General features: G+C 41.6%; 17 non-coding genes across 17 annotated transcripts; 7 read left to right on the top strand and 10 right to left on the bottom strand.

Annotated features, from left to right (window-relative positions):
• Positions 1 to 2297: 2297 nt before the first annotated feature.
• On the bottom strand, positions 2298 to 2369 carry trnac-gca. The gene has a single exon. It is a non-coding gene; the product is annotated as a tRNA-Cys (tRNA).
• Positions 2370 to 2696: 327 nt separating this feature from the next.
• Positions 2697 to 2768, top strand: trnac-gca. Its single transcript has one exon. It is a non-coding gene; the product is annotated as a tRNA-Cys (tRNA).
• Positions 2769 to 4858: 2090 nt separating this feature from the next.
• Positions 4859 to 4930, top strand: trnar-gcg. The gene has a single exon. It is a non-coding gene; the product is annotated as a tRNA-Arg (tRNA).
• Positions 4931 to 6622: 1692 nt separating this feature from the next.
• On the bottom strand, positions 6623 to 6694 carry trnac-gca. Its single transcript has one exon. It is a non-coding gene; the product is annotated as a tRNA-Cys (tRNA).
• A 326-nt stretch (positions 6695 to 7020) lies between these two features.
• Positions 7021 to 7092, top strand: trnac-gca. The gene has a single exon. It is a non-coding gene; the product is annotated as a tRNA-Cys (tRNA).
• A 3567-nt stretch (positions 7093 to 10659) lies between these two features.
• trnac-gca lies at positions 10660 to 10731 on the top strand. Its single transcript has one exon. It is a non-coding gene; the product is annotated as a tRNA-Cys (tRNA).
• A 2443-nt stretch (positions 10732 to 13174) lies between these two features.
• trnac-gca lies at positions 13175 to 13246 on the bottom strand. Its single transcript has one exon. It is a non-coding gene; the product is annotated as a tRNA-Cys (tRNA).
• A 766-nt stretch (positions 13247 to 14012) lies between these two features.
• Positions 14013 to 14084, bottom strand: trnac-gca. The gene has a single exon. It is a non-coding gene; the product is annotated as a tRNA-Cys (tRNA).
• Positions 14085 to 15601: 1517 nt separating this feature from the next.
• trnac-gca lies at positions 15602 to 15673 on the bottom strand. Its single transcript has one exon. It is a non-coding gene; the product is annotated as a tRNA-Cys (tRNA).
• A 1189-nt stretch (positions 15674 to 16862) lies between these two features.
• Positions 16863 to 16934, bottom strand: trnac-gca. The gene has a single exon. It is a non-coding gene; the product is annotated as a tRNA-Cys (tRNA).
• A 454-nt stretch (positions 16935 to 17388) lies between these two features.
• Positions 17389 to 17460, top strand: trnac-gca. The gene has a single exon. It is a non-coding gene; the product is annotated as a tRNA-Cys (tRNA).
• A 1988-nt stretch (positions 17461 to 19448) lies between these two features.
• Positions 19449 to 19520, bottom strand: trnac-gca. The gene has a single exon. It is a non-coding gene; the product is annotated as a tRNA-Cys (tRNA).
• Positions 19521 to 21165: 1645 nt separating this feature from the next.
• On the top strand, positions 21166 to 21237 carry trnac-gca. The gene has a single exon. It is a non-coding gene; the product is annotated as a tRNA-Cys (tRNA).
• Positions 21238 to 22553: 1316 nt separating this feature from the next.
• trnac-gca lies at positions 22554 to 22625 on the bottom strand. The gene has a single exon. It is a non-coding gene; the product is annotated as a tRNA-Cys (tRNA).
• Positions 22626 to 23923: 1298 nt separating this feature from the next.
• trnac-gca lies at positions 23924 to 23995 on the bottom strand. The gene has a single exon. It is a non-coding gene; the product is annotated as a tRNA-Cys (tRNA).
• A 1407-nt stretch (positions 23996 to 25402) lies between these two features.
• trnac-gca lies at positions 25403 to 25474 on the bottom strand. Its single transcript has one exon. It is a non-coding gene; the product is annotated as a tRNA-Cys (tRNA).
• Positions 25475 to 25782: 308 nt separating this feature from the next.
• trnac-gca lies at positions 25783 to 25854 on the top strand. Its single transcript has one exon. It is a non-coding gene; the product is annotated as a tRNA-Cys (tRNA).
• The last annotated feature ends 152 nt before the right edge of the window (positions 25855 to 26006 follow it).

Below are 26006 nucleotides of genomic sequence, written 5' to 3'. Positions count from 1 at the left end.
TATCACTGATGGAGAAGGACCTGGTACTTGTGGATAATAAACTCTCTGTATCAGGCAATGCCAGTCAGCAGATGCAAGGGTCAGTACAGGTTTGCCCTATATTAACGGGGCTATAGATTAACTGGAAGGGTGGGTAATTGTTCCCCTTGACAATGTCTTGGTAAGGCCCCATATAGTATACATATCTAGTGCCTTGTATTACATAAGCCCATAAGAGGTTAGAGGAGAACCTATGGGAGTTGCAGAGGGACAACTTGAGTGAAGCCTGGGCCTGGGCATTGTAAGTTGTAGAAATCTAGAAAGGAAAGAAGGGAGCGCACATAGGGTGATAACTTATATAAACTAATACAGAATGGACCCGAAGATACCAACAAATAGAGTGTAAGGAATATTATATTTAGTGCACTAGAAGTGTGTATACAGGTTCATTCCCGCTCTCAGGGGGTAACTCACAAGGTGCCCAAGGGGATTGGCGCATCACAAATCCACTGTACGGTCTCTTCCCGCTCACAAACAAAAAGCAAAGAGGGTACAATACTGTTTATTTTGTTATAGGATTCATGTCAAATGGCAACTCACGTATAACACATGGGGGACAGTCTGGGCTCTTCCTGTGTTTACACTGTTATTCCTCTGCAACGGTTCCCTCTGCGACCAAACGGCACAACCATACTTCAGCCTTGCGTTTCACCGGTCCTCCGGCTGCTTCCTCAGGGGCCCCTATAATAACAAATACACATATTACACCCACTCCTATGTGAGTAAGTATACAGGATCCTGTGTGGAGGTATAGCTCAGGGGTAGAGCATTTGACTGCAGATCCAGAGGTCCCTAGTTCAAGTCTGGGTGCCCCCTTCTTACACCAAAAAACTGTGGGCTCCGCCCTTTAATCGAGAGAAAGTCCATATCATATTCGCTCTTGTAGAAGAACATTTCCTGATAGTAAATTCACTACTTCTCCTGTTACACAGGACAATATCCTGCAACCGATCGGCATCTCTGATGCTTAAATTCCTGCCTTATTCCCTCCTGGAGGGAAACCTCAGCAGGTTCTTTTTCTGAGTCTGGTGGATCCCAGAAGGTTGGAAGTATTACTCTGATTTTGAACTGATGTTATGATGGAGCACCTTGTTGTCTCAATGAAACATTAAGCAATATCAAAACACAGAGGCTGGATTGATGTTAATCAGAGAAGAATATACACATACAAACACAGGATTTCTTGTCTTCTTTTGTGTATACATGTACTTTGGTATCTAACCTCCACTCTCAGAAAAATCTGCCCAGCTCTCTCCTCTCTCCCTTCTCCTGCACCCCCCTCCCATAAGAATTCACTTCCCCTCCCATCCCATCAATGCTATCTACAACTAGAGCTCCAGCAGGAAGCTACGTAGACCAAGCTAAAATGGCAGCTGCTATCTTAAACAAAGGGAGGGAGATTCTAGGGCTGTTTACTCAGGTATGGTAAAGCTTTCTGCAGAATAAATATAGCTGTCAGCTTGCACTACTGTGGCTAATCTATTGGCAGTAATGCCAAAATGCCTTTCCTTCTCCTTTAATGTCACCCCAGGGAGCAGAACATTTAAAGTTTGACTTTTTTTTAGGCAGAAAACCAACTGCACCTGGGGTAATAGCCATATAGTTACATAGTTACATAGGGTTGAAAAAAGACCAGTGTCCATCAAGTTCAACCCATCCAAGTAAACCCAGCACACTTAACCCACACCTACCAATCTATACACTCACATACATACACTATATATACAACCACTAGTATATATATATATATAGCTAAAGTAATTACATAACATAGCAGGTTAGGATGAAAAAAGACACACCGCCATCAAATTTAACTACTACCTGGCATTGCTTGCTACAGCCAAGTTTATTATCTACAAGGACTCCAAGGTCCTTCTCCATTATGGATTTGCCTAGTGCAGTCCCATTAAGGGTATAAGTGGCTGCAGATTTCTACACCCCAGGTGCATGACCTTACATTTATCCACATTAAATCTCATCTGCCACTTAGCCGCCCAGATTGCCAGTTGGTCAAGATCCTGCTGCAAGGTGCCACATCCTGGATAGAATTGACTGGAGTTTTGTGTTATCTGCAAACACTGATACATTACTTATAATTCCCTCCCGTAAGTCAAGTTAAATAAATCAGTAGTTTTACACACGGTGTAACAGTATCAGGTTCAGCTCAGAGTGATTCTACACAAAGTATGAAATGGATTTTCCCTTTTTTCCAAAGTTTTCAGAAGTAGATTTATGGTTGGTTCAATATAAAGCTGAGAAGGGGGCACCCGGATTTGAACCAGGGACCTCTTGATCTGCAGTCAAATGCTCTACCTCTGAGCTATACCCCCACTTACACACACAGGGCAGGTTTCCCACACAGGTGGGATATATACAAACATTAGGAAGGTGACTGTACAGTTTTATTTTTCTGTTCCCCTGGGATGCTGGGTGGGGGGGAATAGAAGTCTCTATGGCAGAAGCAAATTTGAGTAAGAGGGTCCAGGTGGTCCAACCACAAAAGTAAACCAGTTGGTCCAAAGGACCCAGTGGCATAGTGTTAGGTTTGACGCTTCCAAAACCCACTAAGCTAACAGAAAAACAAAACTGTACAGTCACCTTCCTAATGTTTGTATATATCCTACCTGTGTGGGAAAACCTGCCCTGTGTGTGTAAGTGGGGGTATAGCTCAGGGGTAGAGCATTTGACTGCAGATCAAGAGGTCCCTGGTTCAAATCCGGGTGCCCCCTTCTCAGCTTTATATTGAACCAACCATAAATCTACTTCTGAAAAATTTGGACAAAGGGAAAATCCATTTCATACTTTGTGTAGAATCACTCTGAGCTGAACCTGATACTGTTACATTATTCCTCGTTATACTGGACAATATCCTACAACTGATCATTGTCTTTGCTGCTTGATTTTCTGCCTTAATCCCCCTCTGACAAAGGGTTGTACCCCCAAAACTTTACATGGTTTACTACTAATAAAATAGCAGGGATCACCCCACTTGAATAAGTCCTGTTGTGCCATTATTTTAGTGCATTTTTTAATCCCTACTGGAATCATAAATAGTGTACCCCAAATATATTTCATTATTCTGATACATAACATTGTGCCACCAGGGTTTTCCTTTTGTGCCTGGTGGATTCCAGAAGGTTAGAAGTGTTATTTCCGGGTTCTGATCTGATATTATAATGGAGCAACTTGTTGTCTCAATGAAAAAATAAGTAATGTCAAAAGACAGAGTCTGGATAGATGTTAATCAGAGAAGAATACAGGCACTATGTGTAAAACTATTAATATGCACCGTAAATATACACACAAAACAATGCAATCTAGATCATGTACAAACACTGTACACTGATAAAATGTGAGTGAAGCTATAGCTGGCCATACACGCACCGATAATATTGTTCGAAACCTCATTTCGTACGATATTCGATGCGTGTATGGCAAGTCGGCGGGACGACCGATATCGCAGGAGGCTGCTGATATCAGTCGACTCGCCGATCGGGCCAGTTAAAAGATTGTGCCATAGAAGGCGCCTGACCAAAATCTGCCGTCAGCGCTGAATCGGCAGAAGGAGGTAGAAATCCTATTGTTTCTACCTCCTTATCTGCCGTTTCAGCCCTGAATGGTGTGTGGCTGATTGTACGATCTTTCGTGCAACCGATGGTCGCACGAAAGATCGCAAATCGCCACGTGTGTGGCCACCTTATGACTGATCAGCAGCCAATCAGCAGAACAATGGGAAGGGAGCAAGATAGCAGCTCCCAGTAGGTATCAGAATAGCACTCAATAGTAAGTGAGCCATAAGTAAATATTGTAAGATAAACAAAGCCTTACAGGCACCTTCCCAATATAGTATACACAACATGTCTGCTAAACTATACCTCCCAACTGTCCCGATTTTTTGCATTTGACTGCAGATCAAGAGGTCCCTGGTTCAAATCCGGGTGCCCCCTTTCTTCTGTTGAGCTGAAAATGCCTTTGTTCCAAAAAGGTTTGTTCTTGCCTTAAAATATCTAAACTGTTAATTCAAGGTCCAAGTGGTATTTATCACTGATGGAGAAGGACCTGGTACTTGTGGATAATAAACTCTCTGTATCAGGCAATGCCAGTCAGCAGATGCAAGGGTCAGTACAGGTTTGTCCTATATTAAAGGGGCTATAGATTAACTGGGAGGGGGGGTAATTTTCCCCTTGACAATGTCTTGGTAAGGCCCCATATAGTATACATATCTAGTGCCTTGTATTACATAAGCCCATAAGAGGTTAGAGGAGAACCTGGGAGTTGCAGAGGGACAACTTGAGTGAAGCCTGGGCCTGGGCATTGTAAGTTGTAGAAATCTAGAAAGGAAAGAAGGGAGCGCACAGAGGGTGATAACTTATATAAACTAATACAGAATGGACCCGAAGATACCAACAAATAGAGTGTAAGGAATATTATATTTAGTGCACTAGAAGTGTGTATACAGGTTCATTCCCGCTCTCAGGGGGTAACTCACAAGGTGCCCAAGGGGATTGGCGCATCACAAATCCACTGTACGGTCTCTTCCCTCTCACAAACAAAAAGCAAAGAGGGTACAATACTGTTTATTTTGTTATAGGATTCATGTCAAATGGCAACTCACGTATAACACATGGGGGACAGTCTGGGCTCTTCCTGTGTTTACACTGTTATTCCTCTGCAACGGTTCCCTCTGCGACCAAACGGCACAACCATACTTCAGCCTTGCGTTTCACCGGTCCTCCGGCTGCTTCCTCAGGGGCCCCCATAATAACAAATAAACATATTACACCCACTCCTATGTGAGTAAGTACAATGGTGTCTGTGTGGGGGTATAGCTCAGGGGTAGAGCATTTGACTGCGGATCAAGAGGTCCCTAGTTCAAATCTGGGGGCCCCCTTCTTACACCAAAAAAGTGTGGGCTCCGCCCTTTAATTGAGAGAAAGTCCATATCTACTCGCTCTTGTAGAAGAACGTTTCCTGATAGTAAATTCACTGTTTCTTCGGATACACAGGACAATATCCTGCAACCGATCGGCATCTCTGATGCTTAAATTCCTGCCTTATTCCCTCCTGGAGGGAAACATCAGCAGGTTCTTTTTCTGAGTCTGGTGGATCCCAGAAGGCTGGAAGTATAAAGGTGGCCACACACGTGGCGATTTGCGATCGTTGGTGCGACCATCGATCGCACAAAAGATCGTTAAAACCGCCACTAACCTTCAGGGCTGAAATGGCAGATAAGGAGGTAGAAACAATAGGATTTCTACCTCCTTCTGCCGATTCAGCCCTGACAGCAGATTTTGCTCAGGCGCCTTCTATGGCACCCGATCAAAATCTTTTGACCTGACCGATCGGCGAGTCGACCGATATCAGCAGCTTCCTGCGATACCGGTCGACTCGCTGACTTGCCATACACGCACCGAATATCGTATGAAACAAGGTTTTGTACGATAATATCGGTGCGTGTGTGGCCAGCTTTACTCTGATTTTGAACTGATGTTATGATGGAGCACCTTGTTGTCTCAATGAAACATTAAGCAATATCAAAACACAGAGGCTAAAATTCACTGACTCTTAGATTAAAGGAGAAGGAAAGGTAAAAACGAAGTAAGCTTTATTAGAAAGAATATACACATACAAACACAGGATTTCTTGTCTTCTTTTGTGTATACATGTACTTTGGTATCTGACCTCCTCTCTCAGAAAAATCCTTCATTCCCGGGCCGGAGTCTGCCCAGCTCTCTCCTCTCTCCCTTCTCCTGCTCCCCCTCCCATAAGAATTCACTTCCCCTCCCATCAGAATGTGTGATCGATGCTACCAGCGGCTAGAGCTGCAGCAGGAAGATACGGAGACCAAGCTAAAATGGCAGCTGCTATCTTAAACAAAGGGAGGGAGATTCTAGGGCTGTTTACTCAGGTATGGTAAAGCGTTCTAGCTTGCACTACTGTGGCTAATTTATTGGCAGTAATGCCAAAATGCCTTTCCTTCTCCTTTAATGTCACCCCAGGGAGCAGAACATTTAAAGTTTGACTTTTTTTTAGGCAGAAAACCAACTGCACCTGGGGTAATAGCCATATAGCTAAAGTAATTACATAACATAGCAGGTTAGGATGAAAAAAGACACACCGCCATCAAGTTTAACTACTACCTGGCATTGCTTGCTACAGCCAAGTTTATTATCTACAAGGACTCCAAGCTCCTTCTCCATTAGGGATTTGCCTAGTGCAGTCCCATTAAGGGTATAAGTGGCTGCAGATTTCTACATCCCAGGTGCATGACCTTACATTTATCCACATTAAATCTCATCTGCCATTAGCCGCCCAGATTGCCAGTTGGTCAAGATCCTGCTGCAGGGATGTCACATCCTGGATAGAATTGACTGGTCTGCAGAGTTTTGTGTCATCTGCAAACACTGATACATTACTTATAATACACTCCCCTAAGTCAAGTTAAATAAATCAGTAGTTTTACACACGGTGTAACAGTATCAGGTTCAGCTCAGAGAGATTCTACACAAAGTATGAAATGGATTTTCCCTTTTTCCAAACTTATCAGAAGTAGATTTATGGTTGGTTCAATATAATGGTCAGAAGGGGGCACCCGGATTTGAACCAGGGACCTCTTGATCTGCAGTCAAACGCTCTACCCCTGAGCTATACCCCCACCTACACACACAGGGCAAGTTTCCCACACAGGTGGGATATATACAAACATTAGGAAGGTGACTGTACAGTTTTGTGTTTCTGTTCCCCTGGGATGCTGGGTGGGGGGGAATAGAAATCTCTATGGCAGCAGCAAATTTGAGTAAGAAGGTCCAGGTGGTCCAACCACAAAAGTAAACCAGTTGGTCCAAAGGACCCAGTGGCATAGTGTTAGGTTTGACGCTACCAAAACCCACTAAGCAAACAGAAAAACAAAACTGTACAGTCACCTTCCTAATGTTTGTATATATCCCACCTGTGTGGGAAACCTGCCCTGTGTGTGTAAGTGGGGGTATAGCTCAGGGGTAGAGCATTTGACTGCAGATTAAGAGGTCCCTGGTTCAAATCCGGGTGCCCCCTTCTCAGCTTTATATTGAACCAACCATAAATCTACTTCTGAAAAATTTGGACAAAGGGAAAATCTATTTCATACTTTGTGTAGAATCACTCTGAGCTGAACCTGATACTGTTACATTATTCTGTTATACTGGACAATATCCTACAACTGATCATTGTCTTTCTGCTTGATTTTCTGCCTTAATCCCCCTCTGACAAAGGGTTGTACCCCCAAAACTTTACATGGTTTGCTACTAATAAAATAGAAGGGTTCACCCCGCTTCAATAAGTCCTGTTGTGCCATTATTTTAGTGCATTTTCTAATCCCTACTGGAATCATAAATAGTGTACCCCAAATATATTTTATTATTCTGATACATAACATTGTGCCACCAGGGTTCTCCTTTTGTGCCTGGTGGATTCCAGAAGGTTAGAAGTGTTATTTCCGGGTTCTGATCTGATATTATAATGGAGCAACTTGTTGAAGAATACAGGCACTATGTGAAAAACTATTAATATGCACCGTAAATAAATATACACACAAAACAATGCAATCTAGATCATGTACAAACACTGCCTTACACTGATAAAATGTGAGAGAAGCTTTGAATGATCAGCAGCCGATCAGCAGAACAATGGGAAGGGAGCAAGATAGCAGCTCCCAGTAGGTATCAGAATAGCACTCAATAGTAAGAAATCCAAGTCCGGCTTGGGACTCCTCCAGTTACATGGGAGTAGGAGAAACAATAGGTTAGCTGAAAGCAGTTCTAATGTGTAGCGCTGGCTCCTTCTGAAAGCTCAGACTCAGGCACAATGCACTGAGATGGCGCCTACACACCAATATTACAGCTATAAACAATACATTTGTTGGTTCAGGAATAAAATTTTAAATGGCAGAGTGAATTATTTGCTATGTAAACAGTGTAATTTAGAAATATAAAGTAAACCATAAAAATCATGACAGAATCCCTTTAAGGACCCGATACTTGTAGCCCCTGCTTCAGCCACACTGAGCCATAAGTAAATATTGCAAGATAAACAAAACCTCACAGGCACTTTCCCAATATAGAATACACAACATGTCTGCTAAACTATACCTCCCAACTGTCCCGATTTTTTCGGGACAGTCCCTCTTTTAACAGCTCAGCCCGCAGTCCCGGATTCTCCCTCATTTCACTTTGATCTCCTGCACTGAATGCTAAAAAACATACAAAACTTTTGACAGAGAGCCCAGAAATCTTAACAAGCTACACCTGCACTTAGATACAATGTTTCTCAGACTTAATTAAATAACTGGGCTTTTGGCAGAGAGTCCAGAAATCTTAACAAGCTACACCTGCACTTAGATACAACGTTTCTCAGACTTAATTAAATAACTGGGCTTTTGGCAGAGAGCCCAGAAATCTTAACAAGCTACACCTGCACTTAGATACAATGTTTCTCAGACTTAATTAAATAACTGGGCTTTTGGCAGAGAGTCCAGAAATCTTAACAAGCTACACCTGCACTTAGATACAATGTTTCTCAGACTTAATTAAATAACTGGGCTTTTGGCAGAGAGTCCAGAAATCTTAACAAGCTACACCTGCACTTAGATACAACGTTTCTCAGACTTAATTAAATAACTGGGCTTTTGGCAGAGAGCCCAGAAATCTTAACAAGCTACACCTGCACTGAGATACAATTGTAACTAATAAGCTAAACAAGTCTCTTGGGGAACTGAGACTTGCAGCTTTAAGGGCAATTTCACCTTTTTTTTTTGTTTTATCAAAACTGTAATATCACATAAAACGAACACAAAATCCACAGAAATGTGTTCAAACTTTAAATAACCTGCTAAATTTAGCAAAATGGGAGTGGTAATTAGGGGGTGTGGTCACAATAGCCAATAACTATTGCTCTGTGAGGCTACAATGTCTTTGTTATTGTTACTTTGTTTTACTTATCTTCTGATTCAGTCCCTCTTCTGTTCATATTTCTGTCTCTTATTCAAACAGCTGCCTGGTTGCTAAGGCAAATAAGACCCTAGCAACCAGCTTGTTGTGGAAATGCCAAACTTTAAAGCTTGAAAAAAATCTAAATAAAAACCTCTAAAAATATGAAAATGAAGACTAGCTAGGAAAACTGCCTACTTGGTCCTGCAAACAATTGGACAATGGGCAAATTTAATTGCTAACGACAATCTGACTGATATATTGCCTGGGGTTGGATGAAAAATGGCTAGATGTGCAATCATTCGGCGCCTACTAACCCTATGATAATTTGATGAATTTGTCGGATTGCTCTGAAATTGGTGGTTGGGAATAGGAAAAATCTTAACATGCATAAATACAATTAAAGGAACAGTAACACTAAAAAATAAAAATGTTTTAAAATAATTAAAATATAATGTACTGTTGCCCTGCACTGGTAAAAGTTGTGTGTTTGGTTCAGAAAGACTACTGTAGTTAATAGAAATAGCTGTTGTGTAGCCATGGGGGCAGCCATTTAAATTGAAAAAAGGAGAAAAGGCACAGGTTACATAAGAAGATAACAGATAAATTGTGTAGAATACAATGGGAATCTATGCTACTTATCTGTTATCTGCTTAGTAACCTGTGCCTTTTCTCCTTTTTTCAATTTAAATGGCTGCCCCCATGGCTACACAGCAGGGTATTTATATAAACTGTAGTAGTGTTTATGAAGCAAACACACAACTTTTACCAGTGCAGGGCAATACTACATTATTAATTATTAATTATTTTTATACACAATTTTTTTGGTGTTACTGTTCCTTTAAAGATGGCGCTGGGTTCCACAATATAACACACAGCCATCTTTAATCTTTTCCCTTGGCATTGCAGCCTGACAGCAGGAAGTACAGTAAGTAGTGGGGCTGGAGTGGGGCTGGGGGCAGGGTCCTGGGGAACCAGAGAGACGGACTTGGGGGCAGCGGTGGCTGGTTGGTGGGCTCTTGACTTAGGTACTTGGTGGGCCCTGGGTACCCGGTACGATTCTTACCCTCAGACAGGAAGGCATTCTGCACACAATTCACAGACCTTCAGTTATTTGGGCACCAGTGGTTCTTAAAAACTGGAACTTCACAACCAACTCATTCAAGAGTTCTGTATGTTCTTGCAGATCTTATGTTGGGATGACACACACATTCATGCGGTTTATTGTGTTATAAGATGGGCACAGGCAGGTAGTATTGATTTAATGTGTCCAGTCCCCAGAGTACAACTGGTTCTCCTCCAACTCAATGTACAGGGGTTCTCATCTTGGGACCTCTCTCTCTGGCACGTGGAGTCCAAAGAGACTAAAACATAGGATATCTTCCCCTTTAATGGACTAGGGTACTCACTTGATACTAAATGCCAGTGGAACTTCAATGTCCCCCAGGGTGTGGCTAACCAGTGGAGAGGGAATTCCCCCCTACTAACTCTACAGAATCCCCCCCACCAACTCTATAGACTACTGCTTGACAGCTATTGTTTCAAATCAATATATACTAAATGCCAAATGCCAATATATATATATATTTGAACACCTTCAGTGATAAGACCCATGACATGTCCTTTAACACAACAAAGTTTTGGCACAACCATGTGTGGGGGTATAGCTCAGGGGTAGAGCATTTGACTGCAGATCAAGAGGTCCCTGGTTCAAATCCAGGTGCCCCCTTCTTACACCAAAAACGTGTGGGCTCTGCCCTTTTATCGAGAGAAAGTCCATATCATACTCGCTCTTGTAGAAGAACTTATTCCCTTCTAGAGGGAAACATCAGCAGGTTCTTTTTCTGTGCCTGGTGGATCCCAGAAGGTTGGAAGTATTACTCTGATTTTGAACTGATGTTACGATGGAGCACCTTGTTGTCTCAATGAAACATTAAGCAATATCAAAACACAGAGGCTGGATTGATGTTAATCAGAGAATATACACCTACAACAGTGCAATCCAGATCATGTACAAACACTGCCTTACACTGATCATTGGCTAAAATTCACTGACTCTTAGATGAAAGGAGAAGGAAAGGAAAAACTAAGTAGGCTTTATCAGAAAGGTCTGTGTAAATACAGCCATAAGCACTCAAAGAAAAGCTTTACTGAGTCCTCTATCAAAAGAAACACAGGGTTTCTTGTCTTCTTTTGTGTAAACATGTACTTTGGTATCTGACTTCCTCTCTCAGAAAAATCCTTCATTCCCGGGGCCGGAGTCTGCCCAGCTCTCTCCTCTCTCCCTTCTCCTGCTCCCCCCTCCCATACTAATTCATAAGACTTCACTCCCCCTCCCATCAGAATGTGCAATCTATGCTACCAACGACTAGAGCTGCAGCAGGAAGCTACGGAGACCAAGCTAAAATGGCAGCTGCAATCTTAACCAAAGGGAGGGAGATTCTAGGGTTTTTTACTCAGGTATAGTAAAGCTTTCTGCAGAATAAATATAGCGTTCTAGGTGGCAATACTTTGGCTAATCTATTGGCAGTAATACCAAAATGACTTTCCTTCTCCTGTAATGTCACACCAGGGAGCAGAATATTTAAAGTTTGACTTTTTTTAGGCAGAAAACCAACTGCACTTGGGGTATAAGCCATACAGCTAAAGTAATTACATAACATAGTAGGTTAGGATAAAAAAAGACACACCGCCATCAAGTTTAACTACTACCTGGCATTGCTTGCTACAGCCAAGTTTATTATCTCTAGGACTCCAAGCTCCTTCTCCATTATGGATTTGCCTAGTGCAGTCCCATTAAATGAAAAGTAACACTAAAAATTTTTAACTAAAAAATCTATTCTACCCTCCCCCAATAATTGCCCTATCCTGAAAACCATTTGTTATTTTAAATGCTTTAGTAGAAAATACCTGTGAAAAACTCGGCTTCCTGTCATTTGAACAAAGGCGATACGGCATGCCGGGGAAAGTATCAGGAGATGTGTGAACTATGCGGCGATCAATTGATCTAGCCTAGCCTGATTTCTGTATAGGAAGGAGTCAGGCTAGGCTCGATCAATCTATCGCTGCATAGTTCACGCATCTCCTGATACTTTCCCCGGCATGCCGTATCGCCTTTGTTCAAATGACAGGAAGCCGAGTTTTTCACAGGTATTTTCTACTAAAGCATTTAAAATAACAAATGGTTTTCAGGATAGGGCAATTATTGGGGGAGGGTAGAATAGATTTTTGAGATAAAAATTTTTAGTGTTACTTTTCCTTTAAGGGTATCAGAAGTAGATTTATGGTTGGGTCAATATAATGACAAGAAGGGGGCACCTTGATTTGAACCAGGGACCTCTTGATCTGCAGCCAAATGCTCTACCCCTGAGCTATACCCCCACTTACACACACAGGGCAGGTTTCCCACACAGGTGGGATATATACAAACATTAGGAAGGTGACAGTTTTGTTTCTCTGTTCCCCTGGGATGCTGGGTGGGGGGAATAGAAATCTCTATGGCAGCAGCAAATTTGAGTAATTTCTATAGTTTATTTTTATAGTAGAGTCTCCAGATATCTATATTATATATATATTCTGAAACATCAGCAGGTTCTTTTTCTGTGTCTGGTGGATCCCAGGAGGTTGGAAGTATTACTCTGATTTTGAACTGATGTTATGATGGAGCACCTTGTTGTCTCAATGAAAAATTACGCAATATCAAAACACAGAAGTTAATATTCACTGACTTTTACATTAAAGGAGAAGGAAAGGTAAAAACTAAGTAAGCTTTATCAGAAAGGTCTATGTAAATACAGCCATAAGCACTCACTGAGTCCTCTATCAAACGCAACAGGATTTCTTGTCTCCTTTTTTGTAAACATGTTCTTGGATATCTCACTTCCTCTTTCAGAAAAATCCTTCATTCCCAGGGCCAGAGTCTGTGCAATTCTCTCCCCTCTCCTGCTTCCCCTCCCATAAGAATTCACTCCCCCTCCTATCAGAATGTGCAATCTATGCTATCAATGACTAGAGCTGCAGCAGAAAGCTACGGAGACCAAGCTAGGGCTTTTTACTCAGGTATGGTAAAGCTTTCTGCAGAATAAATATAGCGTTTTAGCGTGCACTACTGTGGCTAATCTATTGGCAGTAATGATTAGTAGATTTATGGTTGGTTCAACATAATGGTGAGAAGGGGGCACCCGGATTTGAACCAGGGACCTCTTGATCTGCAGCCAAATGCTCTACCCCTGAGCTATACCCCCACTTACACACACAGGGCAGGTTTCCCACACAGGTGGGATATATAGAAACATTAGGAAGGTGACTGTACAGTTTTGTTTTCTGTTCCCCTGGGATGCTGGGTGGGGGGAATAGAAATCTCCATGGCAGCAGCAAATTTGAGTAATTTCTATAGTTTATTTCCCTTCTTCTTCTGCTTCTTTCTAGTTTTCAAATGGGGGTCACTGACCCTGGCAGCCAAAAACTATTGCTCTGTGAGGCTACAATTTTTTGTTATTGTTACTTTTCATTACTTATCTTCTGATTCGGTCCCTATTCTGTTCATATTTCTGTCTTTTATTCAAACAGCTACCTGGTTGCTAAAGTAAATAAGACCCTAGCAACCAGCTTGTTGCAGAAATGCCAAACTTTAAAGCTGCTGAGGAAAAATCTAAATAACTGTAAAACCACTAAAAATGATAAAATGAGGACCATTTGCAAATTGTCTCAGAATATCAATGTCTACATCACACTAAACATATATTTAAAGGTGCACAACCCCTTTAAAATATCTAAACTGTTAATTCAAGGTCCAAGTGGTATTTATCACTGATGGAGAAGGACCTGGTACTTGTGGATAATAAACTCTCTGTATCAGGCAATGCCAGTCAGCAGATGCAAGGGTCAGTACAGTTGTGTCCTTTATTACAATGGGAAGGGAGCAAGATAGCAGCGAAGTATGAAATGGATTTTCCCTTTTTCCAAAGTTATCAGGAGTAGATTTATGGTTGGTTCAATATAAAGCTGAGGAGGGGGCACCCGGATTTGAACCAGGGACCTCTTGATCTGCAGTTAAATGCTCTACCCCTGAGCTATACCCCCACTTACACACACAGGGCAGGTTTCCCACACAGGTAGGATATATACAAACATTAGGAAGGTGACTGTACAGTTTTGTGTTTCTGTTCCCCTGGGATGCTGGGTGGGGGGAATAGAAGTCTCTATGGCAGCAGCAAATTTGAGTAATTTGTATCATTTATTTCCCTTCTTCTTCTGCTTCTTTCTAGTTTTTAAATGGGGGTCACTGACCCCGGCAGCCAAAACTATTGCTCTGTGAGGCTACAATTTTTTTTTTATTGTTACTCTTTATTACTTATCTTCTGACTCAGTCCCTCTTTCTGGTTGCTATGGTAAAAAAGACCCTAGCAACTAGCTTGTTGCAGAAATGCCAAACTTGAAAGCTGCTGAACAAAAATCTAAATAACTATAAAACCACTAAAAATAAAAAATGAAGACCATTTGCAAATTGTCTCAGAATATCAATGTCTACATCATGCTAAAAATGTATTTAAAGGTGAACATCCCCTTTAAAATATCTAAACTTAATTCAAGGTCCAAGTGGTATTTATCACTGATGGAGAAGGACCTGGTACTTGTGGATAATAAACTCTATAGATTAACTGAGAGGGTGGATAATGTTCCCCTTTACAGACACTCCTGTGAGGGTGCATGCCCTGCCCCATGTGTGGGGGTATAGCTCAGGGATAGAGCATTTGACTGCAGAGCAAGAGGTCCCTGGTTCAAATCTGGATGCCCCCTACTTATACTAAAAAAGTGTGGGCTCTGCCTTACAAAGCATTATATTAAATCCAGAGAAGTAAGAGAAAGTCCATATCATACTCGCTTATGTAGAGAAACCTGTCCTGTATTACACTGATTTTGAACTGATGTTGTGATGGAGCTTTTGTCGTCTCAATGAAAAATTAAGCAATATCAAAACACAGAGGCTAAAATTCACTGACTCTTACGTTAATGTCACCCCAGGGGGCAGAACATATAATGTTTGACTTTTTTTAGGCAGAAAACCAACTGCACTTGGGGTATAAGCCATATAGCTAAAGTAATTACATAACATAGTAGGTTAGGATCAGAAAAGACACAGCGCCATCAGGTTTACCTACTACCTGGCATTGCTTGCTACAGCCAAGTTTATTATCTACAAGGACTCCAAGGTCCTTCTCCATTAGGGATTTGCCTAGTGCAGTCCCATTAAGGGTATAAGTGGCTGCAGATTCTACACCCCAGGTGCATGACCTTACATTTATCCACATTAAATCTCATCTGCCACTTAGCCGCCCAGATTGCCAGTTGGTCAAGATCCTGCTGCAAGGTGCCACATCCTGGATAGAATTGACTGGAGTTTTGTGTTATCTGCAAACACTGATACATTACTTATAATTCCCTCCCGTAAGTCAAGTTAAATAAACCAGTAGTTTTGCACACGGTGTAACAGTATCAGGTTCAGCTCAGAGTGATTCTACACAAAGTATGAAATGGATTTTCCCTTTTTCCAAACTTATCAGAAGGAGATTTATGTTTGGTTCAATTTAAAGCTGAGAAGGGGGCACCCGGATTTGAACCAGGGACCTCTTGATCTGCAGTCAAATGCTCTACCCCTGAGCTATACCCCCACTTACACGCACAGGGCAGGTTTCCCACACAGGTTATGATTGAACACCTTGTTGTCTCAATGAAAAATTAAGCAATATCAAAACACAGAGGCTAAAATTCACTGACTCTTAGATTAAGAGAGAAGGAAAGATACAAACTAAGTAAGCTTTATCAGAAAGGTCTATGTAAATACAGCCATAAGCACTCACAGAAACGCTGCACTGAGTCCTCTATTAAAAGAAACACAGGATTTCTTGTCTCCTTTTTTGTAAACATGTTCTTAGATATCCGACCTCCACTCTCAGAAAAATCCTTCATTCCCAGGGCCGGAGTCTGCCCAGCTCTCTCCCCTCTCCCTTCTCCTGCTTCCTCCTCCCATAAGAATTCATAAGACTTCACTCCCCCTCCCATCAGAATGTGTGATCTATGCTACCAACAGATAGAGCTGCAGCAGGAAGCTACGGAGACCAAGTTAAAATGGCAGCTGCTATCTTAAACAAAGAGAGGGAAATTCTAGGGCTGTTTACTCAGGTATAGTAAAGCTTTCTGCAGAATAAATATAATGTTCTAGGTGGCACTAATCTATTGGCAGTAATGCCAAAATGACATTCCTTCTCCTTTAATGTCACACCAGGGAGTAGAACATTTAAAGTTTGACTTTTTTTAGGCAGAAAACCAACTGCATCTGGGGTAATAGCCATATAGCTAAAGTAATTATATAACATAGTAGGTTAGGATGAAAAAAGACCCAGCGCCATCAAGTTTAACTACTACCTGGCATTACTTGCTACAGCCAAGTTTATTATCTCTAGGACTCCAAAGTCCTTCTCCATTATGGATTTGCCTAGTGCAGTCCCATTAAGGGTATAAGTGGCTGCAGATTTCTACATCCCAGGTGCATGACCTTACATTTATCCACATTAAATCTCATCTGCCACTTAGCTGCCCAGATTGCCAGTTGGTCAAGATCCTGCTGCAAGGTGCCACATCCTGGATGGAATTGACTGGAGTTTTGTGTTATTTGCAAACACTGATACATTACTTATAATTCCCTCCCGTAAGTCAAGTTAAATAAAGCAATAGTTTTACACACGGTGTAACAGTATCAGGTTCAGCTCAGAGTGATTCTACACAAAGTATGAAATGGATTTTCCCTTTTTCCATATTTATCAGAAGTAGATTTATGGTTGGATCAATATGATGGTGAGAAGGGGGCACCCGGATTTGAACCAGGGACCTCTTGATCTGCAGTCAAATGCTCTACCCCTGAGCTATACCCCCACTTACACACACAGGGCAGGTTTCCCACACAGTAAGAGAAGTAAGAGAAAGTCCATATCATACTCGCTCATATTTAGAAACCTGTCCTGAATTACTCTGATTTTGAACTGATGTTCTGATGGAGCTTCTGTCGTCTCAATGAAAAATTAAGCAATATTAAAACACAGAGGCTAAAATTCACTGACTCTTACGTTAATGTCACACCAGGGAGCAGAACATATAAAGTTTGTGGGTTTTGGTAGCGTTAAACCTAACACTATACCATTGGTTCCTGGTCTGATTTTTCTTTGGAAAATATGGTTTACTTTTGTGGTTTTTGCTGCTGCCATAGACATTTCTATTCCCCCCCCGCCACCCAGCATCCCAGGGGAATAGAAAAACAAAACTGTAAGTCACCTTCCTAATGTTTGTATATGTCCCAGCTGTGTGGGAAACCTCCCCCATGTGTGTAAGTGGGGGTATAGCTCAGGGGTAGAGCATTTGACTGCAGATCAAGTGGTCCCTGGTTCAAATCCAGGTGCCCCTTTCTTTGCTTTATATTGAACCAACCATAAATCTACTTCTGAAAACTTTGGAGAAAGGGAAAATCTATTCCTGAATTTGAGTGTGGCTTAAGTGCCCCATGGTTTAAAACCTGGTGCTACCTTCTCCCTGCCTTATTTAATCAACCATATATCTGCTAGTGTTTTAGAAAGTCCTTGCTTGTGTATTAGCCAGTAGTTGCTTATGAATAGGTAAATGACCATTAGATCTAAAGAATGTATAGAGGGGTATAGCTTAAGGTGGCCATACATGGGCCGATTGTAGCTGGCAATATCGGTCCCTAAGACCGCAGCTTATCGGCCCGTGTAGGGACAGCAATGATGGGCATACCTGACCGATATCTGGCCTGAAATCGGCCATATATCGATCAGGCAGGTTAAAAAATGTAACCTCATTGGCTCCTTGATGCAGCCCCCGAACCGATTGCGCCAATTACCACTGTTATAATTCGATCGTTTGGCCCCAGGGCCACCTTTAGTAGTTTTTGGTAGCATTAAACCTAACACTATGCCATTGGGTACTGGGGATGATCTTTCTTTGGAACAATAGTTTTACTTGTGTGGTTCAACCACCCAGATGCTATTACTCAATTAACCTACTGCCATTGTGATTTTTAAATAGAATTAAGTCTATGAATGCTGGCACTATCTGCCAGTACAGGCTAAGAGGACACCCTAGGAGTTTCTCCTGCTACGACGAGTGCCGGCTGCACTCTCTTTCAGCTCGATATTATCTCAGGTTACACCATAATAGGAGACCTGAGGGAGGAGATAAGTAGGGTCTGCCTGCCAGGGAGACAATGGCTTAAGGACCCAATACTTGTAGCCCTTGCATCCCACTGTTGGCAATACAAACTGAATGGGGAAAAATAAATAAACTGTAAAAATTACTCACATTCAGCCACACTGAGCCATAAGTAAATATTGTAAAATAACAACAAAGCCTTACAGCCACCTTCCCAATATTAGTTTACACAACACCTTGTGCTGAAGGAATAATGTGTAAGGGGGGTATAGCTCAGTGGTAGAGCATTTGTTATTTATTTTTTATAGTTTAAGAATTATTTGCCTTCTTTCTAGTTTTCAAATGGGGGTCACTGACTACGGCAGCCAAAAACTATTGCTCTGTGAAGCTACAATATTTTTGTTATTGTAACGTTTTATTACTTATCTGATGTGATTCGGTCCCTCTTCTATTCATATTTCTGTCTCTTATTCAAACAATTGCCTGGTTGTTAAGGTAAATAAGACCCTAGCAACCAGCTACAGACAAACAGACACTCCTGTGTGGGTAAGAATACTGTCATCCATGTGTGGGGGTATAGCTCAGGGATAGAGCATTTGACTGCAGATGAAGAGGTCCCTAGTTCAAATCTGAGTGCCCCTTACTTACATTAAAGAAGTGTGGGCTCTGCCTTATAAAGCATTATATTAAACCAAGAGAAGGAAGAGAAAGTCCATATCATGGAGCACCTTGTTATCTCAATGAAAAATTAAGCAATATCAAAACACAGAAGTCAATGACGTTTACATTAAAGGAGAAGGAAAGGTAAAAACTAAGTAAGCTTTATCAGAAAGTCCTCTATCAAACGCAACAGGATTTCTTGTCTCCTTTTTTGTACACATGTTCTTGGATATCTGACTTCCTCTTTCAGAAAAATCCTTCATTCCCAGGGCCAGAGTCTGCGCAATTCTCTCCCCTCTCCCTTCTCCTGCTCCCCCTCCCATAAGAATTTACTCAGAATGAGTAATCTATGCTACCAATGACTAGAACTGCAGCAGGAAGTTACGGAGACCAAGCTAAAATGGCAACTGCTATCTTAAACAAAGGGAGGGAGCCTCTAGGGCTTTTTACTCAGGTATGGTAAAGCTTTCTGCAGAATAAATATAGCGTTTTAGCTTGCACTACTGTGGCTAATCTATTTTCAGTAATGATTAGTAGATTTATGATTGGTTCAACATAAGGGTGAGAAGGGGGCACCCGGATTTGAACCAGGGACCTCTTGATCTGCAGTCAAATGCTCTACCCCTGAGCTATACCCCCACTTACACACACAGGGCAGGTTTCCCACACAGGTGGGATATATACAAACATTAGGAAGGCGACTGTACAGTTTTGTTTTTCTGTTCCCCTGGGATGCTGGGTGGGGGGAATAGAAATCTCTATGGCAGCAGCAAATTTGAGTAATTTGTATCATTTATTTACCTTCTTCTTCTGCTTCTTTCTATTTTTTAAATGGGGGTCACTGACCCCGGCAGCCAAAACTATTGCTCTGTGGGGCTACAATTTTTTTTTTATTGTTACTCTTTATTACTTATCTTCTGACTCAGTCCCTCTTTCTGGTTGCAAGGGTCAGTACAGTTTTGCCCTATAATAAAGGGGCTATAGATTACCTGGGAGGGGGGTAATTGTCCCCCTTGACAATGTTTTGGTAAGGCCATAATAACAAAACACATATTACAGCCACTCCTGTGTGGGTAAGCATGCCCTGCCCCATGTGTGGAGGTATAGCTCAGGGGCAGAGCATTTGACTGCAGATCAAGAGGTCCCTAGTTCAAATCTGGGTGCCCCCTGCTTATACTAAAAAAGTGTGGGCTCTGCCTTACAAAGCATTATATTAAATCCAGAGAAGTAAGAGAAAGTCCATATCATACTCGCTTATGTAGTAAACCTATCCTGTATTACACTGATGTTATGATGGAGCTTTAGTCACCTCAATGAAAAATTAAGCAATCTCAAAACACAGAGGCTAAAATTCACTGACTCCACTGACTTCAACTGCTCTTGGTGTAATAGCCATATAGCTAAAGTAATTACATAACATAGTAGGTTAGGATGAAAAAAGACACACCGCCATCAAGTTGAACTACTACCTGGCATTGCTTGCTACAGCCAAGTTTATTACCTACAAGGACTCCCAGCTCCTTCTCCATTATGGATTTGCCTAGTGCAGTCCCATTAAGGGTATAAGTGGCTGCAGATTTCTACATCCCAGGTGCATGACCTTACATTTATCCACATATATACCCCCACTTACACACACAGGGCAGGTTTCCCACACAGGTGGGATATATACAAACATTAGGAAGGTGACTTACAGTTTTGTTTTTCTGTTCCCCTGGGATGCTGGGATTGCTCTGTGAGGCTACAGTTTTTTTGTTATTGTTACTTTTTATTACTTATCTTCTGATTCGGTCCCTCTTTTGTTCATATTTCTGTCTCTTATTTAAACAGCTTCCTGGTTGTTAAGGTAAATAAGACCAGATTGTTGCAGAAATGCCAAACTTGGAAGCTGCTGAACAAAAATTTAAATAACTGTAAAACCACTAAAAATACAAAATGAAACCCATTTGCAAAATGTCTAAGAATATCAATGTCTACGTAATACTAAAAATGTATTTAAAGGTGCACATCCCCTTTAAAATATCTAAACTGTTAATTCAAGGTCCAAGTGGTATTTATCACTGGTGGCGAAGGACCTGGTACTTGTGGATAATAAACTCCCTGTATCAGGCAATGCCAGTCAGCAGATGCAAGGGTCAGTACAGGTTTGCCCTATATTAAAGGGGCTATAGATTAACTGGGAGGGGGGGTAATGGCCCCCTTGACAATGTTTTGGTAAGGCCATAATAACACAACACATATTACAGCCACTCCTGTGTGGGTAAGCATGCCCTGCTCCATGTGTGGGGGTATAGCTCAGGGGTAGAGCATTTGACTGCAGATCAAGAGGTCCCTAGTTCAAATCTGGGTGCCCCCTGCTTATACTACAAAGTGTGGGCTCTGCCATTAAATCAAGAGAAGTAAGAGAAATTCCAGATATCTATATTATATATATATTCTGAAACATCAGCAGGTTCTTTTTCTGTGTCTGGTGGATCCCAGAAGGTTGGAAGTATTACTCTGATTTTGAACTGATGTTATGATGGAACACCTTGTTGTCTCAATGAAACATTAAGCAATATCAAAACACAGAGGCGAAAATTCACTGACTCTTAGATTAAAGGAGAAGGAAAGGTAAAAAATAAGTAAGCTTTATCAGAAAGGTCTATGTAAATAAAGCCATAAGCACTCAAAGAAAAGCTGCACTGAGTCCTCTATCAAAAGAAACACATGATTTCATGTCTCCTTTTTTGTAAACATGTTCTTGGATAGCCGACCTCCACTCTCAAAAATCCTTCGTTCCCGGGGCCAAAATCTTCCCAGCTCTCTCCCCTTTCCCTTCTCCTGCTCCCCCCTCCTATAAGAATTCATAAGACTTCACTCCCCCTCCCATCAGAATGTGTGATCTATGCTACCAACAGCTAGAGCTGCAGCAGGAAGCTACGGAGACCAAGTTAAAATGGTAGCTGCTATCTTAAAAAAAGAGAGGGAAATTCTAGGGCTGTTTACTCAGGTATGGTAAAGCTTTCTGCAGAATAAATATAGTGGTCTAGGTGGCACTAATATATTGGCAGTAATGCCAAAAGTACTTTCCTTCTCCATTAATGTCACCCCAGGGAGCAGAACATTTCAAGTTTGCCTTTTTTTAGGCAGAAAACCAACTGCACCTGGGGTAATAGCCATATAGCTAAAGTAATTACATAACATAGCAGGTTAGGGTGAAAAAAGACACAGCGCCATCAAGTTCATCTACTACCTGGCATTGCTTGCTACAGCCAAGTTTATTATCTACAAGGACTCCAAGGTCCTTCTCCATTATGGATTTGCCTAGTGCAGTCCCATTAAGGGTATAAGTGGCTGCAGATTTCTACATCCCAGGTGCATGACCTTACATTTATCCACATTAAATCTCATCTGCCACTTAGCTGCCCAGATTGCCAGTTGGTCAAGATCCTGCTGCAGGGATGTCACACCCTGGGTAGAATTGACTGGAGTTTTGTGTTATCTGCAAACACTGATACATTACTTATAATTCCCTCCCGTAAGTCAAGTTAAATAAATCAGTAGTTTTACACACGGTGTAACAGTATCAGGTTCAGCTCAGAGTGATTCTACACAAAGTATGAAATGGATTTTCCCTTTTTTCGAAGTTATCAGAAGTAGATTTATGGTTGGTTCAATATAAAGCTAAGAAGGGGGCACCCGGATTTGAATCAGGGACCTCTTGATCTGCAGTCAAATGCTCTACCACTGAGCTATACCCCCACTTACACACACAGGGCAGGTTTCCCACACAGGTGGGATATATACAAACATTAGGAAGGTGACAGTTTTGTTTTTCTGTTCCCCTGGGATGCTGGGTGGGGGGAATAGAAGTCTCTATGGCAGCAACAAATTTGAGTAATATGTATAGTTTATTTCCCTTCTTCTTCTGCTTCTTTCTAGTTTTCAAGTGGGGGGTCACTGACCCCGGCAGCCAAAAACTGGTGCTCTGTGAGGCTACAATTTTTTTGTTATTGTTACTTTTTATTAATTATCTTCTGATTTGTTGCTTTTTCTGTTCATATTTCTGTCTCTTATTCAAAGAATTGCCTGGTTGCTAAGGTAAATAAGACCCTAGCAACCAGCTTGTTGCAGAAATGCCAAACTTCAAAGCTGCTGAACAAAAATCTAAATAACTGTAAAACAACTACAAATAAAAAATGAAGACAATTTGCAAATTGTCTCAGTAAATTAATATCTACATCATACTAAAAATGTATTTAAAGGTGAACAACCCCTTTAAAATATCTAAACTGTTAATTCAAGGTCCAAGGGGCTATAGATTAACTGGGAGGGTGGGTAATTGTCCCCTTGACAATGTCTTGGTAAGGCCATAATAACAAAAACATATTACAGCCACTCCTGTGAGGGTAAGCATGCCCTGCCCCATGTGTGGGGGTATAGCTCAGGGGTAGAGCATTTGACTGCACATCAAGAGGTCCCTGGTTCAAATCTAGGTGCCCCTTCTTATACTGAAAAGTGTGGGCTCTGCCCTTGAAGTAAAAGAAGTCCATATCATACTCGCTCTTGTAGAAAAATGTGCTGATAGCAAATGCACAATTTCTTCTGTTACACAGGACAATATCCTGCAACTGTTTGGTATATTTGATGCTTAAATTCCTGCCTTATTCCCTCTGAGAAACACAGGATATCTTGTCTCCTGTTTTGTAAACATGTTCTTCGATATCTGACCTCCTCTCTCAGAAAAATCCTTCATTCCTGGGGCCAGAGTCTGCCAATTTCTCTCCTCTCTCCCTTCTTCTGCTCCCACAATCCATAAGCATTCAATCCCCCTCCCATAAGAAAGTGTGATTGATGCTGCCAACAGCTAGAGCTGTAGCAGGAAGCTACGGAGACCAAGCAAAAATTACAGCTGCTATCTTAAACAAAGGGAGGGAGATTCTAGGGCTGTTTACTCAGCTTTCTGCAGAATAAATATAGCGTTTTAGCTTGCACTACTGTGGCTAAACTTTTGGCAGTAATGATTAGTAGATTTATGGTTGGTTCAATAGAAAGCTGAGTAGGAGCACCCGGATTTGAACCAGGGACCTCTTGATCTGCAGTCAAATGCTCTACCACTGAGCTATACCCCCACTTACACACACAGGGCAGGTTTCCCACACAGGTGGGATATATACAAACATTAGGAAGGTGACAGTTTTGTGTTTCTGTTCCCCTGGGATGCTGGGTGGGGGGAATAGAAGTCTCTATGGCAGCAGCAAATTTGAGTAATTTCTATAGTTTATTTCCCTTCTTCTTCTGCTTCTTTCTATTTTTTAAATGGGGGTCACTGACCCCGGCAGCCAAAACTATTGCTCTGGGAGGCTACAATTGTTTGTTACTTTTTATTACTTATCTTTGATTCGGTCCCTCTTCTGTTCATATTTCTGTCTCTTATTGAAACAGCTGCCTGGTTGTTCAGGTAAATAAGAGCCTAGCAACCAGATTGTTGTGGAAGCTTGAAACAAAAATAAAAATAACCGAGAAAACCTCTGAAAATAAAAAATGAAGACCATTTGCAAATTGTCTCAGAATATCAATGTCTACATCATTCTAAAAATATATTTAAAGGTGCACATCCCCTTTAAAATATCTAGACTGTTAATTCAATAAGACCCTAGCAACCAGCTTGTTGCTGAAATGCCAAACTTCAAAGCTGCTGAACAAAAATCTAAATAACTGTAAAACCACTACAAATAAAAAATGAAGACCATTTGCAAATTGTCTCAGAAAATCAATACATCATACTAAAAATGTATTTAAAGGTGAACAAACCCTTTAAAATATCTAAACTTTTAATTCAAGGTCCAAGGGGCTATAGATTAAATGGGAGGGTGGGTAATGTTCCCCTTGACAATGTCTTGGTAAGGCCATAATAACACAACATTACAGCCACTCCAGTGTGGTAAGCATGCCCTGCCCAATGTGTGGGGGTATAGCTCATGGGAAGGGCATTTGACTGCAGATCAAGAGGTCCCTGGTTCAAATGCGGGTGCCCCCTGCTTATACTAAAAAGTGTGGGCTCTGCCCTTGAAGTAAGAGAAAGTCCATATCATACTCCCTCTTGTAGAAAAATGTGTCCTGTTAGTAAATGCCTTATTCAATCTGAGAAACACAGGATTTCTTGTCTCCTGTTTTGTAAACATGTTCTTCGATATCTGACCTCCTCTCTCAGAAAAATCCTTCATTCCCGGGGCCAGAGTCTGCCCAGTTCTCTCCTCTCTCCCTTCTTCTGCTCCCACAATCCATAAGCATTCAATCCCCCTCCCATATGAAAGTGTGATTGATGCTGCCAACAGCTAGAGTTGCAGCAGGAAGCTACGGAGACCAAGCAAAAATTACAGCTGCTTAAAAAAAGGGAGGGAGATTCTAGGGCTGTTTACTCAGGTATGGTAAAGCTTTCTGCAGAATAAATATAGTGTTTTAGTTTGCACTACTGTGGCTAATCTATTGGCAGTAATGATTAGTAGATTTATGGTTGATTCAACATAATGGTGAGAAGGGGGCACCCGGATTTGAACCAGGGACCTCTTGATCTGCAGTCAAATGCTCTACCACTGAGCTATACCCCCACTTATGCACACGGGGCAGGTTTCCCACAAAGGTGGGATATATACAAACATTAGGAAGGTGACTGTACAGTTTAGTTTTATCATTGATGGAGAAGGACCTGGTACTTGTGGATAATAAACTCTCTGTATCAGGCAATGCCAGTCAGCAGATGCAAGGGTCAGTACAGGTTTGCCCTATATTAACGGGGCTATAGATTAACTTGGAGGGGGGGTAATTGTTCCCCTTGACAATGTCTTGGTAAGGCCATAATGACACAACACATATTACAGCCACTCCTGTGTGGGTAAGCATGCCCTGCCCCATGTGTGGGGGTATAGCTCAGGGGTAGAGCATTTGACTGCAGATCAAGAGGTCCCTGGTTCAAATCCAGGTGCTCCCTACTTATACTAAAAAAGTGTGGGATCTGCCCTTGAAGTAAGAGAAAGTCCGTGCCATACTCGCTCTTGTAGAAAAACATGTCCTGTTAGTAAATTCACTGTTTCTTCTGTTACACAGGACAATATCCCGCAACTGATCGGCATCTTTGATGCT

The sequence above is a fragment of the Xenopus tropicalis genome, chromosome 5 (assembly GCF_000004195.4).
Source record: "Xenopus tropicalis strain Nigerian chromosome 5, UCB_Xtro_10.0, whole genome shotgun sequence".
NCBI lineage: Eukaryota > Metazoa > Chordata > Amphibia > Anura > Pipidae > Xenopus > Xenopus tropicalis.
This window is presented reverse-complemented; position numbering and strand designations above follow the sequence as displayed.